At 41.0% G+C, this 15,000-nt stretch overlaps 1 protein-coding gene across 3 annotated transcripts in view; it reads left to right on the plus strand.

The window, feature by feature from the left end:
* LOC125025664 (phosphofurin acidic cluster sorting protein 1-like) overlaps positions 1-15,000 on the plus strand; it is a 193,310-nt gene that overhangs the window by 76,379 nt on the left and 101,931 nt on the right. The gene's annotated exons all lie outside the window — the stretch shown is intronic.

The following is a 15,000-nucleotide window of genomic DNA, read 5'->3' on the forward strand; positions in this document are numbered from 1 at the left end:
CATACATTTTCTTTATTTAAAGGGTACACTGTTATATGTCAATAGTACCGTTAAATTAAGGTTGTATAATTGATATTTTGATTAAGAAAACCATGTGTACTATCTTTGTTATTGAATAAATTCATTTAAGTTCTGAAAATTATGCATGTATAGGTTAAGAAGAACTATATGTTTGTACTATATGTGATCTGAGTAGACTTTAAATTTTGAAATATATACAGTACTAAAGCCTGATACTGTTGCTATAACCATAGAGAGAGAGAGAGAAAGAGATCAGAGAAGAGTGCCATACAACAGCCTGAAAGTCTTTTAGATTATCATGAAATATCCGAGGTAAGAAAGAATGTTCAACTGTAATTATATAATTAATAAAGTCATAAGATACTATATATTTGATTTATAGAACAAAAGGGCTGTAAATATTGGAGATCAAACTAGAAATTAGAGATAAATAGTATGTCTTCTTCACAGCTGGAGGCTGGCACCTGGCACTGAACAACATCCAGATGTGTCTCTCTCATTATTATTAAGAATTTAAAACCCATTCAAAGCGTAAGTGTTCTTAACATTTATAATTGTATACTATTGAAATGATGTTTAGTCAAAATTTACTAGAATGTGCATACAATTACTCAGATCATGTATAATAACATAAATGCTATACGTAATTTGTTTGTTTGCAAGATATATTTTGTTCTTTTATGAAATACTTATTTAGATTTATAACATTATATTGTTTATCATTCCTAAACTAGAATATTGTTTCTTTTCTAGGAATGGGTTTAATTTTTAGTTTATTATAATGTTTATTTTTTTGTTTATTGTTTAGTTTATTTTTTTTAGTTTATATTTTTAGTTTTTTTTAATGGTTTTGCTGAAGATTGGGATTTATTGGTTCCTGGTGCTGTGCACAATAATAGGAAAGAAAATATCTCTTGGGAGCCCAGGAGATGGATGAAAAGAAAAGAAGACAGCTGAGAAGACCAACTAGTGACAAGTTGGAGTAGCTGAATATTTTGGTAAAAGTATGTTTATATTATTGTAAAAGTGTAATGATTTATGATTCCTAATGTTAACTAAAATTTGTAAGCTTATTAAGTGTTTTGATATTACCCTTTCTCTCAGTTACCTCTAAGGTTGAAATTAGATCATAATACCCTGTATGATTAATCCTCTTTTATGGTGTGTGTTCTAAAGGTAAATTTTGGAGAAACCACACCTAGGAAATAACAGATAGTGCCCATCTGGATAAAATATTTGAGTAGTTCTCAGAGGGGCGCAATATATTGGTGGCAGCTAAGGTGGGATATGATCAAATTAATTTCAGCCTAATGTACTGAGAGAAGAGATATTAAAGAATACTGTTTGTAATTTTTTTGAAGTTGTAGTTATTTTGTTATTTTCAAAATGAGTTCTGAAAATCTGCATGGAGATGAATCCGGTGTAGATACAAAGGAAGGTGAGAAAGATCCTGAAGTAGAAATGCATGTCTTGCAGAATGAAGTGATTGAATTAAATATAAGTTTAAATAAAATGTATACAGTTCTGGCAGAACTAAGAGAGGCCAGAGATCAGGAAAAGAGTAAAAGAGAGGATTTGGAAGATAAGTATCAAAATTTATTGTCAGAAGTGACTACTTTGAGGATAGGTTCTCGTTTAGAATCAGACCCACTCTTTTCTACTCCTGCCAGACCTGAGCGGACTGTACATCAAGCTAATATTGCTCAGCCTAATCAAAGCATTCCACTTGTCACTCAGTTCCATACTCTAAGAAGTAAGGATATTGAAAAGTTGAGCATGAAAGACCTACATGGACTTGATGCTCTCAGTAATATTAAGTTGTTTACAAAACAGGTAAAACAGTTAGGAGGAGAAGATGATGTACTCTGTAAGAATATTGCCTTAAACAGAATGGAAAGAGATCTGCGAACCTTTGTAGATGGTGAATTAGAAAGCCTTCCAGATGGTGGAAAATTTAAAGACATAGAAAAGATTCTAATGAACCAGTTCAGTAGACCTCAAAATGCAATGGAAGCCTACAGAGAATTATGTAGTAGAGGTTACGCATTGGATGAAGACCCTAGGGAGTTTGTGAATAAATTTCGAGCTAGATTTAGGACCATAGCTAGAGCATTTCCACAAGAACAAACCCCAAAAGAGGAACAAATGTGGAAGACAGTGATGATGGAAAACTTACCAGAATCCATCAAATATAGGTTAAAAGTATGTGCTAGTGATGGGATGGGAGAAGCATTTCTGACAGAATTAGAAAGGGAACGCAGTTACTTTCGTTCACAGGTGAACAGAGTAGAGGTCAAAGAGACAGTCAATCCCAAAGATATAGTTGTTTATCCTTGTGGTTGGTGTCAAAATGGGAGCAGACATCTTCGTAGTCAATGTCCACGAAAACCTCCTGTCAGAAGTTGTTTTGACTGCCTAGCAGAGGGAAAAAGAAAAGGTCATTCGGGATGCCCTGGTAAGACTGATATGAGAGCACAGAACAATGGTAACCCAACCAGTGAATAGCAATTAAAGCAGCAATTAGGGAATTGTTTTCCTAGGAAGGAAATAAATGAATATCAGAAATCAGACCCAAATAGAAAAGTTAAGATAAGCAACATCAACCAGATTAGAAAGATTGATACGCCCATTATCATGATTATGGTTGATAATAGACAACTTTCAGCTTTTGTCGACACGGGTTCCTCTGCCACGTTGATGAAATATAGTGTGCTCCAGACACTTGAATTAGAAGATAAAATTAGACCAAGTAGTAAAGTCCTACACTCAGTGACCAACACATTACTCAAAGTCCGAGGTGAAATTCAGGTTCAGGTGTTAGTATCCCCAAATGTTGCCATTCAACAAAAGATGATAATTGTCCCTGATGAGTATCTAACCACAGATGTTTTGATGGGTGCTGATATGATAGGCAAAGCAAAATTTACATGGAATGAGAGAACTCAAGATCTATATTGGGGAGAACAACAGTATAAGATCTACAACACAGTTGGCCGATCAATCTATAAGGTACAATGTAAGGAAGGAACGTGTGATTTTGAAATGAAAAATCCTAAATTTGGTTCAGAAAAATGCTTACATGTAAACCAAAAGACCGTGTGTCCTCCAGGAAAAGTTACCCATCTGAGAATAACCCATAAAGATTTCCAAGTAGGACAGATCATTTGTTTTGAAAAGGTGAAGAGCGGAAGAATGTCAAAAATAAATAGGCCAATCTTGAATAATGGTTGTTATGTGATAGATGAGAAAAAGGGTTTTGACATGCCAGTTATTCATATAGGAAAGAAACCCATTAAGTTCACTCCAGGTACCAAGATTGGAGAGTATACAGTCATAGAGGAAGAACAAATTACATATTTAGACTTAAATGGGGTAGAAATGGGTAATAAAGTAGAACTTGTAAGAACACTTTCAGAAGAATCCAAGAAGGAGGAAAATATTATGCTATGTGGTCCTCATTTTCACCTTCTACCACAAGAGCAAATTGAAAAAGTAATGAAAACCTCAATGAGAGATTGTAGAGTATGCTGTGGGTCTTTGGAGAAACTAATAGTAGGAAACGTTGGCGAAATTGACAACAGCTTAGTTCCTCATAGTGATAAGGTCCAGAGTAGTGGTGATCGAAGAACACGTCTAAGAACACTTATTGAGAAAATGGAATGGAAACACCTTACTAAAGACCAACAGGAGTTATTAACAGAGGTAATTCTGGACAACAACAATTTGTTCATCCTTGATGAGACGGAATTAGGTCAATTAAAAGTAGCTGAAGCCCATATTCCTACAGTAGATAATGAGCCAGTCCGAATGCCACTGTATAGGTACCCTGAACAGTCGAAGAAGATAATTGCAGAGATGATTCAAAATATGATAGAGAGAGGAGTAATTGAAGAATCCACTGCTGCATATTTATCACCAATAGTACTTGTTGGCAAACCGGATGGGTCAAAACGTATGTGTATAGACTTCAGGGCAATCAATAAGAAAATAAAAATGGATGTACAGCCTCTCCCTAGATTAGCGGAATTAGTAGAAGAAAGTGCTGGAAGGAAATTGTACTGCACATTAGATATGAAAGATGCTTATTTTCAAGTAGCCCTAGATGAAGCCTCTAAAGATTTAACTTCTTTTTCAGATGGCTTAAGTTTATATAGATTTAAGCGTTTGCCTTTTGGATTATCAATTAGCCCTGCCATATTTACTAGGAAAATGCAAGAAGTATTAAGCCCCCTAATTAAGAAGGGCTGGTGCAGAAATTATTTAGATGATGTAGTTCTCTGGGCAGACTCCTATCAACAAATGCTAGAAAGATTACAAGAAACATTTCAAAGGCTAGAACTGATGGGAATGAAAGTAAATCTATCCAAATGTGATTTTGGCAAGAAAGAAGTTAAGTTTTTGGGACATATTATAAGTGAGAAAGGAATCAAACCTAACAAAAAGAACCTGGAAGCAATTAATAAAATGCCTCCTCCCCAAAGTGTCAAACAAATAAGAAGATTCATTGGCATGTGCAATTTTTATAGGAAGCATATACCAAATTTTGCTCTAATAGCTGAACCTTTAACAAATTTGACAAGGAAAGATGTAAAATTTGAGTGGAATGATGCCTGTAATAATGCCTTTATAACACTGAAAGCAAAGTTAGTAAGTGCTCCTGTCTTAGTTAAAGCTGACCAAACTAAAGAATTTGAACTACACACAGATGCTAGTGATACCCACATCGGTGGAGTATTAATGCAGAAGGATCATGATGATCTAAGACCTATAGGATACTATTCTAAGAAGTTAAATTCCACAGAAAGAAAGTATTCAGTCACTGATAAGGAAGCATTGGCTATCATTAATGCCTGTAGATTTTTCAACCATTATCTTTGGTGTAAGCCTTTCACCATCGTTACTGATCATCAGCCACTAACCACTGTGTTTAAGAAGAGAACAGCTTGTCCCAGAATGTCTAGATATATTTTAGAAATGAGGGAATACATTTATAAAATCAAATACAAGAAAGGCACAAAACATACTGTACCAGACACTCTTAGTAGACCCATAGGAGCTATCACCAAGGGGAGTGATAAAGCATTACAACCAAGTAATGATATTAGGTTCTTGGGACTGACAGTGGAGAAAATCAAACATGCTCAAAGGGATGATAAAGTTTGGACTAAATTGATAGAGTTTTTAGAAGGAAGTACCATACCAAAGCGAATTCCAGGCAACAGACCCTTTTATCACTTTGAAATTAGAGACCACATTCTATATCTAAAAAGAGAAGAAATGGGTAAAACCAGATCTTGCCTTGTAGTTCCCAGGACTTTAATACCAGTTGCTTGCTCTATAGCCCATAATGATTCCCATTTTGGAGAACATAAGACCGTTGCAAAAGCCAAGCAGTACTTCTATTGGCCTACCTTGTTGAAAGATGTGAAGAACTATGTAAAATCATGTAAATCATGTCAACAATTTAAAGGACATGGGTCAATAATACATCAGTGGAGAGATTTACCACCAGTAGAGGATAATGGTCAGAGAGTATCCATAGATCTAATTGATTTGCATGGAAGTAGGGCAGGATTTAGATATTGTCTTACTGTCATTGACCACTTTTCTAGATTCTTGAGAATTTACCCTTTAAGAAACAAGAGTACAACAGCAGTTGCTACTGAATTCAAGAAGGATATCTGTAGATTTGGAACTCCTCGCTTAGTGATTTCAGATAATGGAGGAGAGTTTACTGGAGCAGAATTTAGGGAGTTCTGTAAGAAAGCAGGAATAAAACAAGGATTTTCTATACCATACCATCCTCGAGGTAATTCAGTTATAGAAAGAGCCCATAGAACTCTTAAGACCGTACTTGCCATTCTGAGTCAAGAACATCCAAATACATGGCCCAGTCACATTTCAGAAACTGAAAAGGCAATGAATGAAGCTGTGCACACTTCCTTAGGTACTTCACCTTATTTTGCATTTTATGGAAGGCATCCCAATAGAGAAGTAGGACACCTAATGTTACCAGCTGATGAGGTGGATGAGGAAGATAAATTAGACGTGAAAAACTTGCTGAAAGAAACTTTGAAACGCACGACCCAGAAATACGTACAAAAGGCAAATGTGGGTAGAAAGAACAAACAATTAGGAGTTGGAGACTTAGCATGGGTCTATGTTGAGGAACCAATCCCTAATACTGCTGCTAAATTAAATAGGAAATGGAAGGGACCATTTAAGATTATTAGCGTTGTTGATGGAGGACGTGCATATAAACTAGAGAATGTATTTAATGGAAATACAGTGGACAGAGCCGCTGAAAAGTTGAAAGTTTTTATTGATAGAGAAGAGATACTAGAGACAATTGAAGAGAAGTATCTTAATGCAGATGAAGAGCAAGGGATACTTACAGATGTTAGAGTTAGGAGACCACCCAAAAGATTTGAGGATTATACTGTATAATATAGTAATAGAGGTAATAGAAATGTTAACTATAGAATCCACAGGAATGCTTAAAGACAAGTTAGGTATTAATTTTTATTGTGTTACGTGGTGCTAATATTGGTGCTATAATATTAAGCTGAAGAATTGAGTTTCATTTGTACTACCCTATTGTGAGATTTAATGTGAAGATTTTGAAGAAAGCCTATGCCTTGGCCAGGATAGGACGTGATTTTGAATGTATCCTAGCTTAGAGTTAGTAGAGTAACTGTTAGGATTGAAGAAGATTGTTGTTTCCTATGAACGGGTCGTGAGGACACCTGGATATAGTAGATCGAGAACATTCTTATGAATGATAGTCTGACTTATATTGTTGACTTGTATAATATATTATGAATTTAGATACATTTGACTTCATGAAACAAATTGCTAGGGATTTAGGTTAAGGAGTTGTAAGAATAAGTATCTACCTGAAGGTCCCCAATCAGTTGTGTATGGCTAAATGTGGACCCAGTTGAGCACTAAGCTAGAGTATCTAATACGTCGATGATGCAAGAAGTGCAAGGTCAGAAACAATTAGTACATCCGCTGATTCTCTATAGGGCTGGGGAAGTTGATGTGATTTCTTGCAACATTTAGGGCCTGTCAATTGTATAAAGTTCAGATTCTCTGGCTGTATTTTGGTAGAGTGACCCAGTATTGTCTAACATAACGATACAAAATTTGTAAGAAACTAGTGTATACAATCTAGTGATATGTCTACCCTCCTCGAGCACCAGAATGTGTAACATTTCTGAATACAGCAGAAAAGGAGTGGACAAGACATTGGTGATGTTAATATTGGTATTGACCGATAACTTGGAAAATGATTTTTGATAAGGGTAGTATACTTGATTGTGATTAATTTGTTCCTATAATTTTTTACAACGAATTTTTGGTCTCCCCTAACCCCAAAGGTGTGTAATGAGCACAAGGGATGTGAAGTTAGAATGACCCAAAAATTCGTCTTGAAACCACCCTGTATATACCTCACTTGGTCTTTATGCATATGCATTACTCATATATACCTCAGTTTTTTTGTCTGTAGCTATGTAAGATAGAAGTACTTAATTATTTTATAGACACTTTATTTTAATAGTTTTATATAAAGTTCATATATTTCTATATTATTTTTTATTAAGATTGGGAAATTGTAAAGTATAATAGTCTACCCTACAAAGTACTGTTTTTTTTTTGTTTACCACACCATACATTTTCTTTATTTAAAGGGTACACTGTTATATGTCAATAGTACCGTTAAATTAAGGTTGTATAATTGATATTTTGATTAAGAAAACCATGTGTACTATCTTTGTTATTGAATAAATTCATTTAAGTTCTGAAAATTATGCATGTATAGGTTAAGAAGAACTATATGTTTGTACTATATGTGATCTGAGTAGACTTTAAATTTTGAAATATATACAGTACTAAAGCCTGATACTGTTGCTATAACCATAGAGAGAGAGAGAGAAAGAGATCAGAGAAGAGTGCCATACAACAGCCTGAAAGTCTTTTAGATTATCATGAAATATCCGAGGTAAGAAAGAATGTTCAACTGTAATTATATAATTAATAAAGTCATAAGATACTATATATTTGATTTATAGAACAAAAGGGCTGTAAATATTGGAGATCAAACTAGAAATTAGAGATAAATAGTATGTCTTCTTCACAGCTGGAGGCTGGCACCTGGCACTGAACAACATCCAGATGTGTCTCTCTCATTATTATTAAGAATTTAAAACCCATTCAAAGCGTAAGTGTTCTTAACATTTATAATTGTATACTATTGAAATGATGTTTAGTCAAAATTTACTAGAATGTGCATACAATTACTCAGATCATGTATAATAACATAAATGCTATACGTAATTTGTTTGTTTGCAAGATATATTTTGTTCTTTTATGAAATACTTATTTAGATTTATAACATTATATTGTTTATCATTCCTAAACTAGAATATTGTTTCTTTTCTAGGAATGGGGTTTAATTTTTAGTTTATTATAATGTTTATTTTTTTGTTTATTGTTTAGTTTATTTTTTTTAGTTTATATTTTTAGTTTTTTTAATGGTTTTGCTGAAGATTGGGATTTATTGGTTCCTGGTGCTGTGCACAATAATAGGAAAGAAAATATCTCTTGGGAGCCCAGGAGATGGATGAAAAGAAAAGAAGACAGCTGAGAAGACCAACTAGTGACAAGTTGGAGTAGCTGAATATTTTGGTAAAAGTATGTTTATATTATTGTAAAAGTGTAATGATTTATGATTCCTAATGTTAACTAAAATTTGTAAGCTTATTAAGTGTTTTGATATTACCCTTTCTCTCAGTTACCTCTAAGGTTGAAATTAGATCATAATACCCTGTATGATTAATCCTCTTTTATGGTGTGTGTTCTAAAGGTAAATTTTGGAGAAACCACACCTAGGAAATAACAGATAGTGCCCATCTGGATAAAATATTTGAGTAGTTCTCAGAGGGGCGCAATATAGGCCCCGATCCGAACGAACGAAGACGCCTGGCGTCGCCCTCGCCCTTGCCCTTGTCCTCTTCTTTGTCTTCTTCTTTGTCATCTTCGTATCGTTCCTCTTCTCCATCTCCCCCTCCTCTTATCTCTCTTCCTTCTCCTCCTCCTTCTCCTTCTTCTTCTCCTTCTCCTTCTCCTTCTCCTTCTCCTTCTCCTTCTCCTTCTCCTTCTCCTTCTCCTTCTCCTTCTCCTTCTCCTCCTCCTCCTCCTCCTCCTCCTCCTCCTCCTCCTCCTCCTGCTCCTCCTCCTCCTCCTTCTCCTCCCCCCCCCCTCGCCTCCAGATAGGACGTGGCGGCGCAGCGCCCGCCCGCAGCCGCAGGAGGTAGAGAGCCAGAGATCCGAGGACGAGGCGGAGGGAGGCGCCGCTTTCTGAAATATTCAGGCGAGGCTCGCGCAGCAGCCCTTGCTCCAGCTGCCGGTCATCTTTTTGCCGCTTCCCGTTGCTCTCTGAAAGGCTGTGATGATTGCAATGGCGATTGCACGTAATCGGCTTTAGTGACGTCACAAAGGCGTTAATCATGATAATGACATTAATGAATATTTCATTTCTGGAGATAATACATTGTATGATAATTATACGATGGGGGACATGGAATTAATTTGCAATCAAAATGTGTAATTCTTACACAAAGACGTACTTTTTCCTTGATGATGGTGAAGCCAGCGCGGAGGTCTCTCGGAGCAGGGAATCAGCTTCAGCAGGTGACGCAGACGTCGAGAGAAGGCGTCGTGCCACCACCTGGCTCTGCTGCCGGCGGCGGCTAGGAGACAGGAAATAAGAATCGTGGGAGGGAGAAGAGGCGAGAGGGGAGGGAGGGGAGCGTTTCTCGCCTGTTGGCTTCCTTCATCGACGTCTTCGTTTGCCTGAATCCTTAATCCGCCGCGAATCCTCCTTGGTGCGGAGTGACCTCGCCGCACGCGACTGACCCCGACCGGAGTGGGGAGGATCTCCTGTCCAGCATGGAGCAAGGGGCGGTCGGGGGACGCCCGGGAGGGACGAGGAAATATTACGAATAATGAGGGGAATCAGCCGGAGCCTTGGGGCTTATAGGGCCTTATAGGGGGAGGGGGAGGCAAGGTGTAGGGACAAAGTTGGTCTCAAAGGGAAATATGCATTGCCCTTGTAATGGAAACCTGCAGTTGCGGAGACCGAGGCTTCACCGACGTCCGAGCTTTCTGTTGCGTTTGGGGATTCCTATTCTCCCCTTCCCCCACTTTTCCGCTTCCTTCCCCTCCAAACCCCGTTATTCTCCCTCCCTTCCACCCCTTCACCTCTTCCCCCACCACTAGCTTCTCCTCACCCTCACCCTCACCCTCCTCTTCCTCCCTCCCCTCCTCTCCCCTCTTCCTCTTCCTCTTCCTCTTCCTCTTCCTTTTTCCTCTTCCCTTCCCTCCTCCTCCCCATCCTCCACCTCCTCCTCCTCCTCCTCCTCCTCCTCCTCCTCCTCTTCCTCCTCCCCTCCTCCTCCACCCTCCCCCCCCCTCCTCCCCTCCCCTCCCCCTCCCCTCCCTCCCCTCCCACTCCCCCCCCCCTCCTCTTCCCTTTCCCCCCCCTCCTCTTCCTCTTCCTCTTCCTCTTCTGCCCCTTCCCGTCGTTCTCGTTCTCCTCGTCCTGCTTCTCCTCCCCATCATCCCTATCCTCCTCCCCATCCTCCTCCTCCTCTTCCTCCCCTTCCTCCCCTTCCTCCCCTTCCTCTCCCTCCTCTTCCCCCTCCTCCCATTTTCCTCCTCCTCTTCCTCCTCCCATTCTCCTCCTCCTCCTCCTCCTCCTCCTCCTCTTCTTCCTCCTCCCATTCTCCTCCTCTTCTTCCTCCTCTCATTCTCCTCCTCCTGTTCCTCCTTCTCCCATTCTCCTCCTCCTGTTCCTCCTTCTCCCATCCTCCTCCCCATCCTCCTCCTCGTCTTCCTCCTTGTCCCTCCCCCTCCAACTCCCTCCTCCTCCCTCCTCCTCCTCCTCCTCCTCCTCCTCCTCCTCCTCCTCCTCCTCTTCCCCCCTCTTCCATTTCCCTCTCCCCCTCCCCTTCTCCTCCTCCTCCTTCTCCTTCTCCTTATTCTTCTCCTCCTTCTCCTTCTCCTTATTCTTCTCCTCCTTCTCCTCCTCCTCCTTGTCCTCCTCCTCCTTCTTCCCCTCCTCCTTCTCTTTCTCCTCCCTCCTCCCTCCTCCCTCTTCCCTTTCCCCCTCCCTCTCTCCTCCCCCTTCCCCTTCCCTTTCTCCTCCCCCTCCCCGCTCCCCCTCCTCCCCCTACCCCCATCCTCTATCTCCTCTCTCTCTATCCTTCCTCTTCCATCTCCATTTCCTCCGGTTTCCTATATTTTCTTTGGGAGCAGAAAGTTACCCTTTCAGGTGTAGAGTGAGAAGTTGCTCCGTTTGTTGTGGAAGAAACATGAGTCCTCTCAGGCCGCTTCTCAAAGATTCCCGAAAGTCCGGTTAAAGTCGATGCGCGTTTGGATGTCTCAGTCGGCGTCTGCACTCTTTCCGTTTCCCGAAAGCGATCCTGGTGACTTTGTCGAAGCTCTTCTTGGCGGCGATTAATTACTGTCATAGATTTGACCAAACTTTGAGGTAACATTTGGCACAGAAACTCTAGGAGGAGTTAGGACGCGTAGAAGGACCTTCGGATACCGCGCGGGGCTCTATGGGTGGCGCAGAAGGTGGCGTTACTCTGATGGCGATTTTTGTTATTTGTATGTGTGTAAGATTACCACGTTGTAGGTCAGCTTATAGGGAAGAGGATGGGAGAGAGGAAAGGAGAGGAGAGGAAAGACTGAATGAGATACAGTATAGAGAGAAAGAGAGAGAAACTATAGCGGGACGGGAACACGAGGCGGATGTAGAGGCGGCACTGAAGACTGAAAGCCAGAGTGAGAAACGGAAAGAAAACAATAAAGAGAAAGGCAGAAATAGAGAGAGAAGAAGATAAATGCGGCGGAGGTGCGATATTTCCTGATAGGTATTTTAGAGGGCAGGTTATTAGTCGCACAGGAGGAATCTGTTGGTAATTTAGCCTCTGGTGGTGCTGCCAAGTATTGATTGGGCGGAAGAAGAGTGCTAGCGGGGGAGATAGGAAAGGGGGAGGGAGAGGCAGAGGGGGAGAGGAAATAGAGAAAGAAAGAAGACAAAAGGGTTGAGAAAAGAAGGAGCTTTTGCTGAATAAAGGGGGGGGGGAGGGCAAGGAAGTGAGGGCCAAAGGAATAGGATTTGGGGTTCGGCGGGAAAGCTTCCGGGAAAGATTTCTGTGATGGTCTCGCGCGCTTCAGGACAAGCCCAAAAGGGAGGGAGGAGGGAGAGAAAGAGAGAGGGGGGAGGGGGTAAAGGGGGGGAGGGGGGGGAGGAGGGAGGGAGGAATAAGGAGAGAGAGAGAGAGAGAAGAGAAGAGAGAGAGAGAGAGAGAGAGAAGAGAGAAAGAGGGAGGGAGGGGAGGGGGGGAGGGGGGGAGAGGGGGGGAGGGAGGGAGGGAGGGAGGGGGAGAGAGAAGATGAGGGAGGAGGAGAAGAGAGAAAGAGGAGGGGGGAGTGAGAAAGAAAGAGGGAGGGAGGGAGGGAGAAGAGAAAGAGGGAGGGATGTGAGGGAGAGAGAGAAAGAGGAGGGAGGGAGGGAGAAGAGAAAGAGGGAGGGAGGGGGGAGAGAGAAAAGAGGGAGGGAGGGAGGGGAAGAGAAAGAGGGTGTAGGGGTTCCTGGCTCCTCTCCCCCGTGCGTCGGTCTTTCTCTCCGGCCCCTGGGTCTTATTTCTCTCTCGCGCTCTTGCTTCGGTCTTTCTCTCTCTCCTCCATCTTTCTTTCTTTTCTTCTTTCGCTCTTTTCCCTCTCTTTCTTCTTTCTTTCTCCTCTCCCCCTCTTTCTTCTTTTTTCCTCTCTCCATCTTTCTTCTTTCTTTCCTCACACCCCGTCTTTTTTCTTTTTGCCTCCTTTCTCTCTCTCTCTCTCCCTCTCTCTCTCTCCTCTTCTCTCTCTTCTCTCTCCTTCTCTTCTCTACTTCTCTCTCTCTCTCTCGCTCCTTTCCGGCCTTCCTCCCTTTCTCTCTGCCTCCCCTTCCTCCTTCCCTCTTTCCCTTCCCCCGTCTCTTCTTTCCCCTTCCCCCGTTCCCGCCCTGCCACACCCCATTACCAGAGATAAAAAAAAATCAAACCGCCCCGCTTTCACTCCCCAAATCCTAAAAATGCCCCTCTAAATGGCGAATGAGAGGGGAGAGTCAACCCCCCCCTACCCCCCAAAAACCGAAAACAAAACCGCGGTACGGAACCCAATCCAAAACCCTAAATTTGCCCAAAGGTACCCTTGATGATTAATTAGATTGTTAACAAAATACAGAAAATGAAATGATTTTTAGAGTTTGTGTGAATTGTAATTGGGAGTTTGTTAAAAATTTGTAAAAAAAAGCATTACTCTTTTAAAAAAAGCCTATAAAAAAGACACATGAAAGAAAACATACAAACTTCTACACAACAAAAACAAAACCCAAAGCTAATACGAATATACACAAACAGGCATAAACCAAACAAAAAAAAGCACAGGGCACACATACAAATCGGGCTGCAAAAAAAGAAAAGGGCGGGCGGGCAAAGGGACCCTAAAATCTGAAAAAAGCCCAATTGCTCTTTGGGTTTACTTTCCTACCATCCCCAAAAAGACTCCCAAAAGCTAACCGGGCCACAAATTTTCCCTTCCCCGCTTTAAATGTTCCCCGTGAGAAGCCTACCCCCCTTTTTATAAAAACAAAGGCTGAAACCAGTCAAATAACCGGCGTAAGAAATTTGAAGGAGATGTCCAAGAGTTTTGCGCGACCTTTCGTGCAACACTTGCATTGTCTGTTCCTGAACCTATAAAATTTGTCCGGGGAAATGAAACTGATGAAATAGGCAGTACACATTTATTGTTAGTTGATGTTAAATGAAAGAAATTATAATTAAGATAAACTTAATAACTTGTTTTAACATTTATAATTAATAACAGCAACAAAGGCGAAAGTTTTATCAAAAGTGACTGAATAGAAATGAATCCAGAATTATTATGCATTATACTGATATTATTATTATGCATTATACTCGTTCGTTCTTCCTTATCTTTGCTGGTCGCTGGAATACACCCGAGCCGCGTCCACCTGTTCTTTAGTACTAACCCTATTCCGGGCCTTCTGTCTCCCCTCGCCTCCTGGCTCCCCCTCTTTTTTCCTTTTTCCCCCCTTTTCCCCCTTTTTTTTCCCCCTTTTCCCCCTCCCCCCCCTGCCCCTTCCCCCTTTCCCCTTTTCCCCCCCATCCCCTCCCCGGGAAATTTAAAGGTCCCCCAGAGTAATTGCTGAATAATGATGATATTGAATAATTAAAATTGAGCTGCGAGGGGGCAGGTAAAGAAAACCAATAACTAAATTAAGTGCGTAGGCGTCAAGGAATGAGGGATGTTTAAAAATTTTTCAAAGGGAATTATAATGTGTGAAATCCGAGCTACATGATTTTTCTGAAAATAAATTCCAAAAATAAAACGATTTTTTAAATGAAAAGGTAATGGCGGGGGTCACCAGCTCCCGGGTCAGCTATAAAAAAATAAAATTCAAAGGGCCCTTTTTAGCCCCGTTTTAAAACTACTCCTATTTACCCACAATCCCCCAAACCCATCTATCACCTATTACACACAACCCATCTGCTGCCTACCCCCTACTTACAAATTATATACCACTAACTTCTATCTTTTCATCTACCAGTTATAATTTTTTTGGAAAAATCTATCTTTTGTAAAAAACTACTTTCATCTATCCATCCTATGTCCGTCTAACTTTCCCGTCAAGAGCGACAGAGTGGATTTAAGAGAGCTTCGCGCGCCACCGTGGAGCGTCGGGGGGCGTGGAGCGTGAAGGGGTCCAAATTTGCGTTAAACGAACCATCGATATCTCCAGGGGCCAAAGGTCCCAGGGGAGGCCTCCCCCTCCCCTCCTCCCCCAACCCCCTCCTCCTCCTCCCCCCCCCTCCTCCTCCCCTTTCCCCCTAATTTTAA

The sequence above is a fragment of the Penaeus chinensis genome, chromosome 5, assembly GCF_019202785.1.
Source record: "Penaeus chinensis breed Huanghai No. 1 chromosome 5, ASM1920278v2, whole genome shotgun sequence".
Classification (NCBI taxonomy): domain Eukaryota; kingdom Metazoa; phylum Arthropoda; class Malacostraca; order Decapoda; family Penaeidae; genus Penaeus; species Penaeus chinensis.